The sequence below is a fragment of the Hyperolius riggenbachi genome, chromosome 8 (genome assembly GCF_040937935.1).
Source record: "Hyperolius riggenbachi isolate aHypRig1 chromosome 8, aHypRig1.pri, whole genome shotgun sequence".
Lineage (NCBI taxonomy): Eukaryota > Metazoa > Chordata > Amphibia > Anura > Hyperoliidae > Hyperolius > Hyperolius riggenbachi.
In genome coordinates, this window is record NC_090653.1 from 82,331,462 (window position 1) to 82,348,469 (window position 17,008).

The following is a 17,008-nucleotide window of genomic DNA, read 5'->3' on the forward strand; positions in this document are numbered from 1 at the left end:
ACCCGAATTTCAAGCTGAAGCCAATTTTACATCTATGCATAAATCCCGGACTGTGGAGTCCATACAAAAATCATTTGACTTCTACTAGTTTATGAAACCTCCCACCCTGACTTCAACTCCAGGTACCCAAAAATTGTTCCAACTCCACAGTTCTGTATAAATCAGTCTCTTTTTCCTAGATTCCACAAATTGTACCACTCAAGCCTACTAAATAGGGGCAAGAGAGCTATAACCTACAATCAAAACACTTCACTGAAAAACGTGGTCTGCTTGGAGATATGAGAACTGGCACTGCTTGCTTTTTGCTAAGCGTAAGTAAAATGCTTCAGTTATTGGGATTTATAACTTCTTGAAAAGAGCATTAAGTGATGCAGAATATAGAGCATAACAAGACAATGAATCCCAGCTCCAGTAATAAACAGCCTTTACATTCAGGCTAGGTTTGCAGTATGTCCACTAGACAGCTTTACAAGAGAATTTTCTGAACCAGATAGTAAGAACTAGTGGGGCATGCAATGTGAATTAGATGTGTTTAATTCTATAGATCCTATGATCATTATGGTTAGGACAATGCACTTACTGGAGACTAGCATTTCAAAGACAGAATGCAGGGATTGTAATGAAGGCTAGGTACATGGTGGGCCCCTTAAGAAACATGAATGAGAATATGCTTTCAGAAATGTTCCTTGCCAACGCAGAGGAGTGACAGCCTTCATTAGTTAAATCAATAGAAAAGGACATTGTGCACAGTTTCACCACAGTACAGTACAGTCAAGTCAAACAGGGTTAGCATCCTACCTTTTGTTTATAAAAATGGGACTGTTTACTCCAGACATCATATAAAATACATCAGCATTCCTCCGGATGTGTACACTCCCTCCTTTCTGTGGAATGAATGTGTTTTTGCTGTGAACCTAGCAAAGCAGGTGGTGTGTGAAAGCATGCAATATATACTTCCTGTTTTGTGCAGATTTATGAACCAGTGAGCCAGTTAGAGAGACAAACAATGTTGGATTGAGTGGCGCTCACTGAAAAGGGAACAGGTGTGTCCAAGCCCAAAGGTCCCCCACTCCAGGATCCAAGTCAGCAAAAAAAAAAAACAAGCAATGCAAACCAATAATATTTATGATTTGTTGCCAATAAAGTGAAAGAGCAATTTTATCAGAAGTGCCCGCCCTCTTCTGCTTCTTTGCCAGTTAGAGAGACAAGCATATGGCTAACTTTCACACTAAACTATAAACTATATATATTTAATTAATTGTAAATGTAAAGTTTTTAATGTAAGGAAAGCTCCTGAGCTTAAAGAGGAACTCCAGTGAAAATAATGTAATAAAAAGTGCTTCATTTTTACAATAATTATGTATAAATGATTTAGTCAGTGTTTGCCCATTGTAAAATCTTTCCTCTCCTTGATTTACATCCGGACGTTTATCACATGGTGACATTTTTACTGCTGGCAGGTGATGTCAGTGGAAGGAGATGCTGTTTGCTTTTTTTGGCAGTTGTAAACAGCTGTTATTTCCCACAATGCAACAAGGCTCCCACAGTGTGATGTCAGAACCATGGTCCTGACATCACTTTGTGGGAGGGGTTTCACCACAATATCAGCCATACAGAGCCCCCTGATGATCCGTTTGTGAAAAGGAATAGAGTTCTCATGGGAAAGGGGGTATTAGCTACTGATTGGGATGAAGTTCAATTCTTGGTTACGGATTTTCTTTAAGAATACTAGGCAATCAGTGGCTCTCTATGTGCTCAAGCAGCATCACCAGAACATATTCTGCAGCCTCAGACAAACTGTTCTGACCACGAAATGCATGGGTAGGAGTTACGCGAGTGACGCAACCTGAACATGGTACATACACCACACACAGTGATGTTGTGTCCACAGGTGCTTTTACTTGAAAACCAGAGCACGATATGCGGTGAGCAGGCCACCTACAGGGAAGCGTGGTGTAGCTAGTCCAGCATTAGTGACCCTCTAATCCCAGTGGTGTCATTCTGCAAATTAAGTCTGTCAAGCCAATCTGCTTGTTTTAAAGATTTATTATTAAGGTTTTTACAATTTAAAAGGTACTGTATTTTTGTGCTAGCTGAAGCATTTGTTTGTGAAATGTGACAGCAGCTGGAGAAGAAGCTGTGCAAGTGGAGGTGATTGCCAGAGAGACGAGGGGTGGCCTATACCCCAACTGTGCTGACTGGTCTTTAAGACCAGAGGATGTGGTGAGGCCCTTCTTACCTCTACATCGGATGTCTTCCTCTCCTGTGCAGGTATTCTAGTGGTCACACATGCTACAGGTGGAAGGAGTCATGGTGGCCACACTAGTTGCATGACCTATAGAAGATGGGCCTCCCAGTCATGGTGACCCCTATGGAAGGAGGAGTCAGGGAGTGTGACTATTAGGGAGGACATCTAAGGTTTTCTGTGTGACCCCATGATTTGTAGTTACACCATTGATCAGATGGTTGTTGAGTGAACCACAGAATTCTATAAAGATCCTGGTCACAATGACCAGATCCACAGAGCATCACCACATCTTTGTGTCTTGTTTGTTTGTTGGGACTATTGCTGCCGTACAACACACTGCATGCATACATTTGAAATGGGCGCCGGTAGACTTGGGGGCGCAGGATACAGCCAGTATATGGCTGCTCCTGCTTCTGCAGTCTGCACAAGTCCGGGCCGTGTTAATTACTATTCCCCCTCAAGGCCGCCATGGATGGTGGGGAATTATATAATTCGTCTTCCATCGATTGCTGGAGGCCAAATTATTGTGTTTTTTAAGCAACCTCGGCTCCATCTTCTGACGGAGCCGACGTTACTCACTGAGCGCTGCTCAGTTGTGATTCCCTTTATTGTCTATGGAAGCGCCGGCTGCGCCCAAATCTAGTAGTGCCGGAAAGCACTGCTCCACACTGCACATCTGAAGGACATTACTCGCTGGGGCTGTGTGTATCATTGCTGGTTCTGCCAGAATTGTTCTTTCTATTACTGTAGGATTAAATATCCATGGCTTGTTTGGGCAAGACCAAGAGGGTTGGAAAACAAAAATAAAGCCACATGGCCTTGTTCACTCCAGTATAGGCAGCACATGGTAAATATATAAAGCCACTGGTGACAGATGAACATTAGCTGAAGCTTTGCTGGAGGAGTTTTTATTAGCACAAGTGTCCCCTGACACTGGGCAGACTGCAGCAGTGAAGTGATTCTTGGCTGGGAGCTTGCACTCTATGTAAACATCATGTTATACCTGGATGTGCTATTTCTGGAATAGAATGGAATTTTCTCTCTAGTACACAGATTTTGTGTCAAGTCACAGGTCCATTCACAGCAAACTGTATCCATGCTGAGCCCAGATGATACTTAACTGTCGGCCATTCCGCAGTCAAGCTGGGGCACAGGGCTGTGCAATTTATAGTTGTAATAAAACACTGCCTGCTAAAATGTGTTGCTGCAGATCTTAAAATGGATAGATTTTTTTTAAAACAAGAGAATGAAGAGGAAACAAATCCAGGAATCTGAAAGAACAGATAGCAAGTGTACTTATACTTAAGTGTGCGTAAAGGGGCCGTCTCACAGTGCTTGTGGCAGTTGCTAAACACCAGAACCGCTGGAATGCAATGATGTGTCAGCTTCTACATAGCCACAATAATCCAACATGCATACAGAGGGAATTAACAAGCTGACAGATCATTGCATTCTAGCGGTTCTGGGGGTGTTTTTAGCTTACAGGGACAACAAAGGGTGATTTGCATATTCAGCAGTGATGCATTGTGGGATACCTCATATACTCACTCCAACCTGAATAGTCGCAAATACCTTCTGTTTTAAGAAGGCAAATTTCTGTTTTGCATAGCATTTTAGTAAGGATACTTTTTGGTCCTTGTTAGCCCCTTACACACTTCAAGGAGTTCGGAGTTCTGGTTGACCATGAGCTTGCTGGGTAATCTGTAACTCTTGTTTTACCAAATCAAGCCATAGAAATCTGTATGAATGAGAGTATCTGTTGACATTTACTGAGAGGAATGATGTCTCTGTATTTAGTAATGGCTTGGATATGCTCTTTGTAATTGTGCAATAAAATACCCAAGAGACCTCTAGTTTCTAATATTTGTCTGCCCTGACTCTCACAAGGCTGGCCAAGAGCTCTCCTTCAGGCCAAGCTGACTATCAGACAGTGCATTGTAAGTTTCCATCCCTAAATTTGAAGAACGTTTCTGAAGCTAAGTATGAACGCCAACAAACAGGAAAATATAAAGAGGGAAAATAGAAAATGAAAAGTGCCATATCTGCCAAAGGATTTGGGATGTTTAACCAGCCAATCCCAGATGGTCCAACATAACAGCATAGCCAGCAGCTTGACCTGCTTCCATACCAAATAGCAGGATAGGGTGATTAGTCTGTGAAGAGAAGCAGTACAGTGATGAGTCACCACTATTATCCCTCCCCCATGCTGCTCCTCCACCTCTAAGCCTGGGAGATGCTGTGTGGGGCAGGCTTTGTCTAATGAGATCTCTGTGGGGAGTTCTCCATAATTTAGAGAATTTAGAGATCTTGAGTTGGAAGGAGCACACAACCACTCTACTCTTCATCAAATTCCAATTGAAGGTATTTCCTGTCAATAGTTTTTGATGTTCCACAGAAATCATTCGTATGTAGGGAGTGGAGGTTATCCTGCTGCACATATTTGTCTGCCTGGAATTCTACTGATATCATCACAGGACTGACATGCTGAGTGGAAAGGATGAATTAGTGCAGTGTTCAGTTAACCACTTTATTATCAGAGCAAGCTTTGCCTTTTACCAAGTACCAGTTTAACAACTAAAGGTTTTGGACTTTTCGTTACCTATAAATTGAGAATTGGTTTATTTTTGGCCAATGGGGCCCTTAATCATAAGTAAAATGATATAAGTATGTATGTATTTGCATTCACAGAGATATTTAGAGGAAAATACCTGTATATACTCGAAAATAAGTCGACCACCTGTATACAGTAAGTCGACTCCAATATTTGACCCTCTTAAATGGAACGTCCGAGCTCATAAAAAAGCCTGATCTACTTACCCAGGGCTTCCTCCAGCTCCTTGCAGCAACATGTCCCTCTCCGCTTTCAGCCACTGGCCCAGGGTCCCCACCGCTGCAGAGGCCGACCTTGCGTCGGCACAGTACACACCATACGACGTGGACATGATTGACAGTGGCACTCGCATAGGTGCAGTAGAGGACGACCTCACGAGGTCGGCCTCTGCACCGGCGGGGATGGCAGGCCAGCTGCTAAGAGCGGAGCTGCAGCGTGGGACATGTTGGCTGCAAGGGGCTGGAGGAAGCCCTGGGTAAGTAGATTTTTTTTATGAGCTCGGATATTCCCTTTAAGCTGGATTTTTTTTAGTATACCCAGCAAAGTTAATGACTGCACTTGGGGACCAGGACAAATTAACAGCTGTACTTGGGGCCAAGGAGGGGTTAATGACTGCACTGCATACAGTATTGCAGCCAGTAACCCCTCCTGTCCCTTAAGTGTAGCCAATAACTCCTAGAGGACCCCAAGTGCAGCAAATATTCACTCCGTTCCTGCAGCCCAGTATCCCCCCCCCCCCCCCCCCCGCGCGAGCTTTCCTCGTTAATTGTTGAAGCCAGAGTTAAGGTTAGGCATGGTGGGGAGGTGTTAGGGTCAGGGCCCTTTCACACCGGCGCAGTGCAGTGTTTTTACAGCACCCCACCGCCGGGCAATAAAAGTCTACGGAGACTTTCATACTTCCACGTTACGGCACGACGCAACGGAAGTGACATTGTCGGCGCATCCCCGACACTGGTCCAGAACTACGTTACCGCGGGTCTTCTGCGGCAATCTGTGGCGGCCCGGAAGTCACGTTAGTCTATGGTGGAGTAGGGATTTTTTTAAAACGCAACGTCATGGCGCGCATGAGCGTATCCGTAAGCAAGAAGTGACCACAAGCGCGTGTCACTTCCTGCTTGGCCCAATGACAGATGGAGAATACCATGTAGTAACAGTATTGCCCCGAAGGCCTGTTTCTGGCGGTGCGGTGTGATGCGGCGGAAGCGACACACCACATCGCTGCCGCCAGTTTACAGTGTGGATCCGGCCTAGGACACCAGGGGCTAAAATTACATCTCTGATCTGTACCACTCCAGCCAAACTCAATTAATAATACCAGTAAAGCACCCCTCCGCTTCTGCTGAAACCCGTTGAGGGGGTTACACTAAGCAGGTGCTTGTCCGCTCCAGCCACATTTTTTGTGGTACAAGTTTATCAGAACACATGCGGGCACCCATTAATCATTTAGATTAAACCTGTCAAAGCACTCAGACATTATAATACGGAGCGCCAGAGAGCCAACTCGCGCCCCCCCCCCAGCTCTGTCACGCTTGTTATTTTGCTTAGGAATGATAATAACGCATACAGGGGAAAGGAAATCTGGCAAATCTCTCTGGCCCAGACCATTAATGTGGAATATTAATAATGTTTAGTTAGGTTCTGCAAATTAATGTACTGCATGGCTCAAAAAATGACTAAAAATAGACTACGCCAATTACAGCTTAGCCTTCCTAAAACAGATGGTATTTGCAAATATTCAGTTTCACTAGCGTAATGATCTTACACTGCACTACCAATTGCAGTGCTGTCCTCAAAGATTCTTATAGATCCACTTTAATGTGTCTGACATGGCAGGAGATGATGTATCCATCCATACTTACAAGGCCAAACATTTTTATCTGCTAGCTTATACCCCATCTTCCTTAAAGGACACCAGAAGCCAGAGGGACATGGAGGCTACAATATGTATTTCCTTTCAAACAATACCAGTTTCCTGGCAGTCTTGCTGATCTTTTTAACTACTGTAGTGTCTGAATAACACACCTGAAACAAGCATGCAGCTAATCTAGTCAGACTTCAGTCAGAGCACCTGATCTGTGTGCTTGTTCAGAGTCTATGGCTAAAAGTATTAAGGTGGCCACATATCAGGCAACTTGGCATCCAATCGACCATCCGATTCGATTATTATAATCGGATGAAATTTGGTGCCGCCAAGGGCATGATGATCGATGATGCAACCAAATTTTGGCCGAAATTGGTCCCATCGAATATGCTGCAAGTTGTAGAGCTGACATGCTTGATCGGGTGCAGTATACATTACCTATCCATGTTCACTACTGGCTCCGGGGTACGTTCCCAATCCACATACACGCACCCCACGTAGTTGCCTGCATAACATGGGTGTCTGTATGAAGGGGGGCACAATTTACATGGGGGGGGGGGGCGAGACAGCGGGGGGGGGGGGGGGATGGCGAGGCGGCGGATGCGGCATCACAAGGTTGATTCCTGAGATATTTCATGTTGAAATTGATCGAGTATCGGCCTGTGGTGTATGGGCAGGCAACTGGTCTCTCTGCAATCAGATTTGATCAGAGTGTCTCTTGGTTGATCTGCCCATATATGGTCTGATGTATGAGCTCATTTAGAGGCAGAGGATCAGTATGACAGCCAAGCAAGGCAATTTGCTTTGTTTAAAACGAAATAAATATGGCAACCTTCATATTCTTCTCACTCAGTGGTGTAGCTTAGGAGCTGTGGGCCCGATGCAAGTTTTAAAATGGGGCCCCTAAGCACTCTATACATAACAATTGATACAGTGCACCAGAGCATACCAATGGCAACTACAGTGTCAAAAGTGCAAGAAGGGAATGGGGGACAGTGTGTTAATGATTACTACCATTCAAAGTATCTATAGAAGTGATTATTATGAGCACAGGACCAATCGAGAGCTAATACAGTAGTTGAGGGAGGGCCCTTCGGGGCCCCAATGTGGTCGCAATCTGCAACCCCTATTGCTACGGCCCTGTTCTCACTTCAGGTGTGCTTTAATGCTGTTCCTGGAGAAATGCATGTGACTCTCTGTGGCTCTGTCTCATTGTTCTATGTCCCTCACTTACTGTACCGGACACACCACCATACCTTATATGATTGCTTATATGCCTTTTTATTGGGGCAGCAGGCAGGGAATATGTGCCAGAAGAGCCCGGCACTCCCAGCTGGTGTGCTCATCACAATAACATCATCATTACACACATGCACAAATGGCACATAAGGGGTGCACTGGAAAAGGTAGTGGAGGTGGGAAGCAGTGATTTGGTACTGTAAAGGTGCCCATTAACATAAAATTTCTTGAAAGAATTTAGGCGCCCATGGTGACCGATAAATAGCAGGCACTCAAATTAAGCCTCAATTCCGCTATTTTAATGGGCGGCCCAAAAAAGTATTATTTAAAAAAAAATTCTTAGCGCTTGGCGGCGATTGGCTGTGGGGGGTGGTGGTTAAGGCTAGGCATGGTTAGGCATGGGGAGGTAGTTAAGCTTAGGCGTCAGGTAAGGTGCTTGTGCAGGGAGGGGCGGTTAGGGTGGTGAGGTGTCAGGAAGGGTTTCTGTATGAGGGGGGAGGCGGTGGGGTTAGGGTTAGGTGTCGGGGGAGGGTCCTGTGTGAGAGTAGGGTTAGGTTTAGCTATTGTAGTGAAATATTGGTATGTAACACAATCATTCTTTACACTTAAATTTAACGTAAATTTAACGATATTCGTGTATCGGCTTTCCTGGGTGCCCAAATTTCCAGGTCCCTTTTGTTACGTATGCATTTTTTTTGTCCATTAGTGGAAGCGGACGATCCCTTCCAATTGATCATTGCAATCGGGATTGTATCATAGAAAAACAATAGAGTAGCGCATGGATGGATATAAAATTGCTGCTAAGAGGTGAAGCTGGTTCCAAGCCCAGTGGAAATGGTACATTAAATTGGGTTACGTCAGCACCGAATTACTAACAATCTGGGCTGGGAGTGCCTACTGATTTTTAGGGATTGTATCATGTTTGGGGTGCCTGACTCCTTTTATAGCAAAAGACCAAATGTGAATAGTACTTTTAAAGTGTATGGGGCCAATTAACTAAAGTTTTTCCTTTTTTTTTTCACTGTAGAACAGTGGAAAAGATAAACAATACAGGCTGCACTACTCTGTTAATGGGAGAAAAGAGGATGAGAGGCAGCTGCTGGGGAAGAACAGCACTGGGACCATGGGAGGAAAGGAAGAGGTCTTCCCCCCCCTCCCCATGGAGAGTTAGGGGTGAGGGGGAGGTGGCCATGTGTTACTGGGAGGGGAATTGTGGCAGCCATTGTTATGTGGGGGCCAGGGGAGCCTCTAGGCATAGGCAGTACAGGACATTGCCTGGAGTGCCATTGGTCCTGGGGGCGCGATGTTGCTGGATTAAGCCATGCCCCCTTTATGAAGCCACACCCCTAAGCCTCACCCCCACAGGTGTTCTATTACTTGTTTCTGCTGCATCTGCGTAGCGTAAGTTGCAGGCAACTGCCACTGTGTCCCTCTGGGCCTTGTACATCCTCCCCCCCCCCCCTTTGTGCTTCCTAATGTCCCTTCTGTGCCTCTGTCTCCTTGTGCCTCCTTCAGTCCCTTGTGCCATGTCTGACCCCCTGTTTGTCCTGTCTCCCTTTATGCCTCCATGTGCCACTTTCAGTCCCCTTGTGCCACCTCTGTCCCCTGCGCCTCCTGTGCCCCTTTGTGCCTTCTTCTGTCTCCCTGTGGCTCTGTCTGTCCCCCTCTGCCTCCTGTCTCCCTGTGCCTCCTTACATCCCTCTCTGCCTTCTTCTGTCACCCTTTTGTGGCTACTTCTGTCCCCCTTTGTGCATCCTTCTGTTCCCCTTTGTGCATGCTTCTGTTTCCCTTTGTGCCTCCTACTGTTTCCCTGTGCCTCCTTCTGCCTCTTGTGCTTTTTTCTGTCCTCCATCGTGCCTCCTTCTTTCCCCTGTGTGCCTCCTTTAGTCCCCCTGTGTCTCCTTCTTTCCTCCTGTGCCTCCTTTTGTCCCCCTTTGTGCCTCAATCTGTCCCCCATTGTGCCTCCGGGTCTGCCCCACTTTGTGCCTCCTTCAGTCCCCCTGTGCCTCCTTCTGGCCCTCATGTCATTTGTTGTGCCTCCTTCTGGCCCTCATGCCTTCTTCTGTCCCCTTGTACCGCCCACTGCCCCTTTGTGTGCCTCCTTCTGTCCTCCTTTGTGTCTCATTTTGTCCCCCATTGTGCCTCCTTTTGTTGCCCATTGTGCATCCTTTTGTCCCCTGTGTGCCTCCTTCTGTACTCCTTTGTGACTTCTTCTGACCCTCATGCCTCCTTCTGTCCCCCAGTGCCTCCCTATGTCGCCCTGTGTGCCTTATTCAGTCCCCCTGTGCCTCCTTCTGTCCCCCTTTTTGCCTCATAAAAGTGGAGCTCTGCCTATGTGTATTTTTCTGGTGAAACGCTGCCGCAATAAGTGTCATTTCTGATGAAACTCTGCCACATTATGATTTTTCTGGTGAAACATTGCTGCATTATGATTATTTTCTGGTGAAACGCTGCCGCATTACGATTATTTTCATGGGGGGGGGGGGTGTTTAGGGGAGGCGCCACAGGTTTTCTCGCCTGGAGTGACAAAATGGCTAGAGGCGCCCCTAGTGGGGGCAATGGGAGGAAAGGAAGAATTTCATCTCCTTTTCTCACAAATTACTTCTTTCGGAGTATATCTGATAATTTGTTGTGCAGCCAGCAATGATATCAGTCAGCTTCAATGAGGTGCAAATATGCATTCAAAATACTTTAGAGCAGTCTTATAGTGTTTTATATTCATTTTTTAGTGTGTTGAATGTTTTAGAGGAAACTTTTTTTTTTTTTTACAATAATATCACTTTAAAGGGCATCACTGTTGACACAAAACTGGTTTACGGTTTTTTTTTTAAAGCGATTGACTTTCGCCTCTACATTTTCCATCTGCCAAAGTTTGACAGTTGATAGTGGGGTTACATACACACATCACCAGAGGCCTAGAACATGACTCATTTATTCCATTCCGTGAACAACTAAACCTAAAAATCAGTGCAGCAGCGTGGAGGTTGTTCTGCCCATAGCAAACAGTCAGGATCAATCTGTATTATTTACGCAGTTCAGCTAACGACAGTTGGAAGTGTATGGAGAGTTTCCCAGATTGTTAACCCCGCATCAGCCCCTCCCCACCCCATGCATATGTTTACAATCAGTATTACGGCAGCTGTGTTCGGCAATAGGGTTTCCATCTCAGCTACGTAACGCTGGTTTTGCTGGCAGTTTTGATCACCTGATGCCCTCTTACAGTTAACCCCTTCTTGCTACAAAACCATAGCCCTCGTACATCCTCCCATTTTGAATGCATATAGTTGCAAAATTGCATTATTTAGCAAAGTACAAAGTTTTGTGCCCTGCGTGTCTGTGCTTTTTTTTTTTTTGCAATAAATATATTGGTTGTTGGCTTTATCCAGCAGTACCTTGTTACCTGGGGAGTAGGAGTTGCTTCCCCAGCACAAAGCAGATGCCTGAACCCGCCCACTTTCTTCCTTTGTTGTGAGAGATTACATTTTTCTAGCCAGTACTGTAGCAAGAGTTCAGCAATCTTATCTTTTTTACCAGCTCCACCATTCTCAACGTGTAATAAAGCATTTAACCCTTCCCAGGGCCGGATTTGTACTCTTTACCGCCCCAAAGCCACTGTCAGCAGCTGCTCCCCTTCAGTATAGGTAGCCAGATGGCCTTTCCCCCTCCCTCCAGTATAGGTAGCCTATTGACCCTTCTATCCAGTATAGGTAGCTAGATGACCATCCCCACCCCCCTCCAGTTCAGCCTGATGACTCCTCCTTCCCTCCAGTATAGGTATCCTGTTGACACCTCTCCCCATTCCTTCTAGTATAAGAAGCCAGATGACCCCCCCTTCCATATAGATAGCCTGATGACCCCCCTCCCTCCAGTATAGGTAGCCATGTGACCCTTCCCTTCCCCCTAGTACAGCCTGCTGCCCACCCACCCTTGATTCTGTGGTGCCCTAGGCCATGGCCTACGCGGCCTTGGCTTAAATCTGGCCCTGACCCTTCCCACATCCTCTCCAGTGTATTACGTTATTAGTGAAGGCCACTTGTACTTCTTATCACCCTATCGTGCCTGACACCATTTTTAACTATTTTATTTAACCCCTTATAAGGACACTGAAAAGGTGACAAATTTCAGGACGTAAATCAGGATGAGGAAAGATTTTACAATGAGCAAAGACTGACTACATCATTTATAAATGAATATTGTAAAAAATAATACATTTTTTTCACTGTGTTATTTTCACTACAGGTCTACACTACAGGTTTATTATAATAGGGAACACCCCCCTCTTCTCCAGTCTCTGTACATCAGTCCCTTTGTGTTCATAGCTTGTCAGCACAGGCAATGCTAGAGCCAGAGCACAGTGCATATAGCTACATGTTATCGCTAAGCCTGTGTAACTCAACCTATATGGATTGCTCTTTTCCCTGCCAGCCGTTTCCTGTTAGCAACCAATGAAATTTTGGTGTGAATCCAGCAACTGCAGAGTTAAACGGGCCTAGAGGAAGGAGGCCTCCTCTATTCATGTAAACAGCTCCAGTCTCCATCTGGATCCGAGCCTCGGAAAATAAAATGTGCACTCTTATGTGTTCCCTTGTTGATGCGTATACAATAGCAAAGCTTGGAAATGGAACAGTGAGATTGGAGGGGATTTTGAGGGCGGCCCCACAATAATGTCCATTTGCAGCATAAACATTAGCAGGAAGTGTCCTGGCAACAATTCCCAATAGGCCATTGCCGGCTGAAACGTGCTTCTGGAGCCAAACATTTCACTGGGAGGCGTGCAAACAGCAATTCACAGCAATTAGGCCATGAATCAGCAGAGGCCACAGGCTGGTCTACAGTGTGGATCAGTGGAGACCAAAAGGGAGATACTCATTGGGTCACATAGTGAACTAGTTTTAGTTGGACTAGCCCTTTAAAGAGGAACTGTAACCAAGGATTGAACTTCATCCCACTCTGTAGCTGATACCCCCTTTCCCACGAGAAATCTTTACTTTTTCTCGAACAGATGATCAGTGGGGTCTGTATGGCTGATATTGTGGTGAAACCCCTCCCACACTGTGATGTCAGGACCTAGGTCAGCTTCTCACTCTGTGCATATGTATATCTATAAAAAAAAAAAACAACCTTTTAGCCTGTCGCAATGTTAGTGGGTGTGGTTATAAGTAATGGCAGATGCTGCTTTCTAGTTTTTTTCTTATCTGCCAGCTGTAAAGATGATGACGTAAAGGCTCACTGTGGATTAAACATCATGAACAAATTACATGGTGAATATCAATCATTTCTTGCTTTTTCTTCTATTTTTTAACTCCTCACTTTGAAATGTATTGATTTATGTTTTTCCCCTTTTTGCTAAAGCTCCTCTTTAAGTCCCCACTTTCAGTAATATCAGTAATAAAGTGAGATACTTGTGCACTTGTGGACTTGCACAATGGTTGTACTGCGCCACTTGGTACTATATGCAGGGAAGCTCGCAGTGTGCGTCTTAAGCTAGGTATAATACAGTTTAATAGTCTACCGATGCTTTAGACACTGGCCGAGAAGAGCTGTTTCTGTGCACTGGTACCCCATGTTACTGTATTGTCTATATTGAACCTGATCTCTTATGTGAGGTACCAAGTTAAAGTACAGAGCATAAGAGCCAATAGAAGTTTGTATAGTAGGGGTGAAAGAATGTAACAGTTCTCTCCTAAAAACCATGCAAAGCACAATATTGCCTTCTTAAAACAGGAGGTAATTATTAGCCATTCCTTCCATGAAGTCAAAAAGCATGACCATAGTGCAACACCCCAGGATAGAGTAAGGGGTGGACTTGAATCATTTGGCTTGGGGACAGGGAGATGACACAATTAAGTGGCCCTTGGAGGAGTTTGATAGGAAGGAGGAGTGCTGAAAAACGTGGAAGGTGCCACATATGTCAAATATAGCGTGACAAAGTTCCAGTGCCCAAGCTTTTCCATTGCAGTCCTTGCTTTTTTCGGTACCAATGGGGTAAGTAGTATGTTTTTCCCTATTGGCTGACTCCTTTGCCTGTACATTTTACCAAATGGCTGTTTGTGAGCTACCGACAGCTCCAGGCTGGTCATAAAATACAGAACATCTCACTTTAATCTTTGTGAATTGACTTTTATTGTGGTATTTACTTCACAAGTACATAAATTACCTCACTAGTTCGTAATTTCACCTTTCCATTCAGTAACAGTCTTAGTGAACTGACATTTGATTAAATGTTCGGTAAAATCAGCTGTTTTCTGCTTTACCGAATGCTGCAATTGCTTAGTGAATGGAAGCCTTTTTATCCGAAGCAACTGAAATCTCATTATTTATGTTTTTAGAAAGGTATGACATATCTTCTTGCGGGCTCGCTAGTAGTGAGCCGTAGATCCATTTTATGTTGTACCTCAAATATTTTGTATTTTGCTTTTCTTTAACGAGTATGACTCTTCATGCCCTCATAAAGGTTAGCATCTCAGACCGTGTGCGTGAAATAGAGGCGCCAGGTGAAGCCGATGTAAATCTAAATGATAAATACCGTTGTGAATTGGGTGCCAAATGAAAATGAAAAAATATTTACAGAGGTAATGATGATAGCAAATCACTGGTAAATGTTTGGGAAATGTTACCCATATTTTACTACAACTAAACCTAACCCTTAAAACCCCCCTTCCTAACCTCATAATTTTAAAAACGATAAATTTCAACATGATAATTTTCAAAAACAAAAAAATTGTAAATACAAAGGACAAAACATTTAAAAAACTATTACTTTCTAATTTTCAAGAACAAAAACTTTTGGTTAGATGGGCCTGGTGCTCCGTATTTATTCGGCACGCAAATTTGTGCTTTGGACACCCAAAAGCCAATATTTGCATTAATGCCTATGCAGAGCTCAAATCGTCCATTAGCGCAGGCGCCCAAATTTCCTGCTTCCCTGTCTACCCGTCTACCAGAAAGCTTCACAACTACTCACTATCAATCTTCTCCAGTGAATTTTGCCTTTGAGAGTGAGTGAGCAACCTGGATTTTTTTGTTTTGAGTAACAATTACTGTAGCTCTCTGTGCAGTCCAGGGAGTTCTCTATAATTTTTTCCATTGCAATTTCAGAGCATTATTTTGTTGACATACATCCTTATTTACAGATAGTCCAGATATTACAACTGTAAGGTACTACTATAAAATTCATAGACTTAGCAATCCTGATCTCCATAGGCAAAAAGATGTTCCTATTCCAGTATCTGCCATATCTTTCCTCCCTATCTGCAAGTGTATTTCTCATTTCATGGCTACAGTTATTATTATTATTTAGCATTTATATAGCGCCGACAACTGCTGCAGCGCTGTACAGAGTATATTGTCTTGTCACATAACTGTCCCTCTGAGGGGCTCACAATCTAATCCCTACCATAGTCCTGTCTATGTATGTATTGTGTAGTGTATGTATCATAGACTAGGGCCCATTTAGGGGTAAGCCAATTAACTTATCTGTATGTTTTTGGGATGTGGGAGGAAACCCACGCAGATACGGGGAGAACATACAAACTCCTTGACTCCTTGCAGATGTTGACCTGGCTGCGATTTGAACCAGGGACCCAGCGCTGCATGGCGAGAGCACTGACCACTATGCCACCGGGCTGCCCAGTCCAGCTATCGGTTACAATGAGAAGAAATTTTCAAGCTCAGTAAAACATAGTCTGTCACTATATTTACCTCTTCCCCATACCTCTGCCAACAAAGATCTTATAAAGTGGCAATCCTGCTGAAAACTGGTGACTTTTTCTAGTTTTAATATTCTATTGAACTTTTTTTTTTTTATCCAACATAAAAATGAAAATAGAAAAACATTTTAAACATGTTCTTAGACGTTTTCTGTGCAGGGGTATTTCATATGGACAATTATGTATTCAAACATATGCTAGAGCTAGAGTAACATACATTTCAATTGAAGGGGTGAGCTTTGAATTATATAACCAAATACAGTACTGTACAATATTACAGATTGTGCAAGAGTAGATTAATCATGACCTGGCAGGCCAACATCTCCCCAATTGCACTTGACTCAAAGAAAGTAAATGTCATGAACCCCAAAATTCACGCTTCTGACAAGCCTACCCCAACCCCCACCCTTTCCACACACACACAGCCTTCTCCAGCCAAGGAAGGAAGGGGTAAGGGAACAGGAGAAAATAGGAGAGACAGAGTAAACCAATACTTACCTAAGGAGAGGTAAGCCTGTGCAGTGGCACAGAGCGGCTCATGTACAAGCGGCTCCGGCTTACTGCACAAGCGCGGACGTACTTGTAGCACATGCTTGAAGACGAGCTGCGTACATGCTTGAAGAGGAGTGTGGCCCTCATCACGTTACAGACAAGCCCTTGTCGTTATCTTTGGAGGGTTCGTGCTCAGCGACGATAAACTGGAGGACAGCGAGAGAAGCCTCAACAGGATCCAGAGGCTTTCTTCCTCTACTTAGGTAAGTATGCTTAGCTTGGGTACACTTTAAGGATATTTCCTGTAGTCTTTTGTTCAGCACTGGTGGGACTTGGAGTATCAAAAAGTAGGTGAAACGTTCTGTTAAAATTATTCGGAGTATTTTCTTGCTTGCTGACGGTTTCAATGGCATTTTATTTAAAAGGTGTAAAAAAGTGAATTGAATAGAGGCCACAGACTCCTGAGTAGATCCCATTAATATGGAAACTCTGCAGTTGGTATCCAGTGGTATCAATATCATTCCTCAACTTTGATCATCTCCACATGCTGTCCTGCTTATCTTCCACCTCTAACCCCTCCTTCCACGGCCGCACTGCAGCCAGAATTATGGACTACATGAAATACATGGAGTTTAATGAATCACATCTTACTTAATAAGGATCAGATCATTAGTGAATATCTACCACTGTGAGGAATGTGATGCTGGAGGACTGGAGCTAATCTGTGCATAATACAGAACGTAAGAGCCTTCATTACTGATGCAGACCTCACCACAGGCCCGCGGTGCCAGAATAAGCACTCTCCCTGCCGTGCTGCTTTCCGGTGTGAGACGTTCAGATTAGTCAGA

The 17,008-nt window shown here is 44.4% G+C and overlaps 2 protein-coding genes across 23 annotated transcripts in view; one reads left to right on the forward strand and one right to left on the reverse strand.

Moving 5' to 3' along the window:
* HIPK4 (homeodomain interacting protein kinase 4) overlaps window positions 1-17,008 on the reverse strand; it is a 546,520-nt gene that overhangs the window by 289,237 nt on the left and 240,275 nt on the right. For 2 of the 17 annotated variants that reach the window (XR_011023528.1, XR_011023523.1), the window contains one exon: window positions 14,113-14,470. The exons of the other annotated variants lie outside the window; for them this stretch is intronic. The gene's annotated coding sequence lies outside the window, so the exon portion shown is untranslated. Of the gene's footprint in view, window positions 1-14,112; window positions 14,471-17,008 lie in introns of those variants that run through there. 17 annotated transcript variants of the gene reach the window in all.
* LTBP4 (latent transforming growth factor beta binding protein 4) overlaps window positions 1-17,008 on the forward strand; it is a 312,121-nt gene that overhangs the window by 142,603 nt on the left and 152,510 nt on the right. The window lies entirely within an intron of this gene.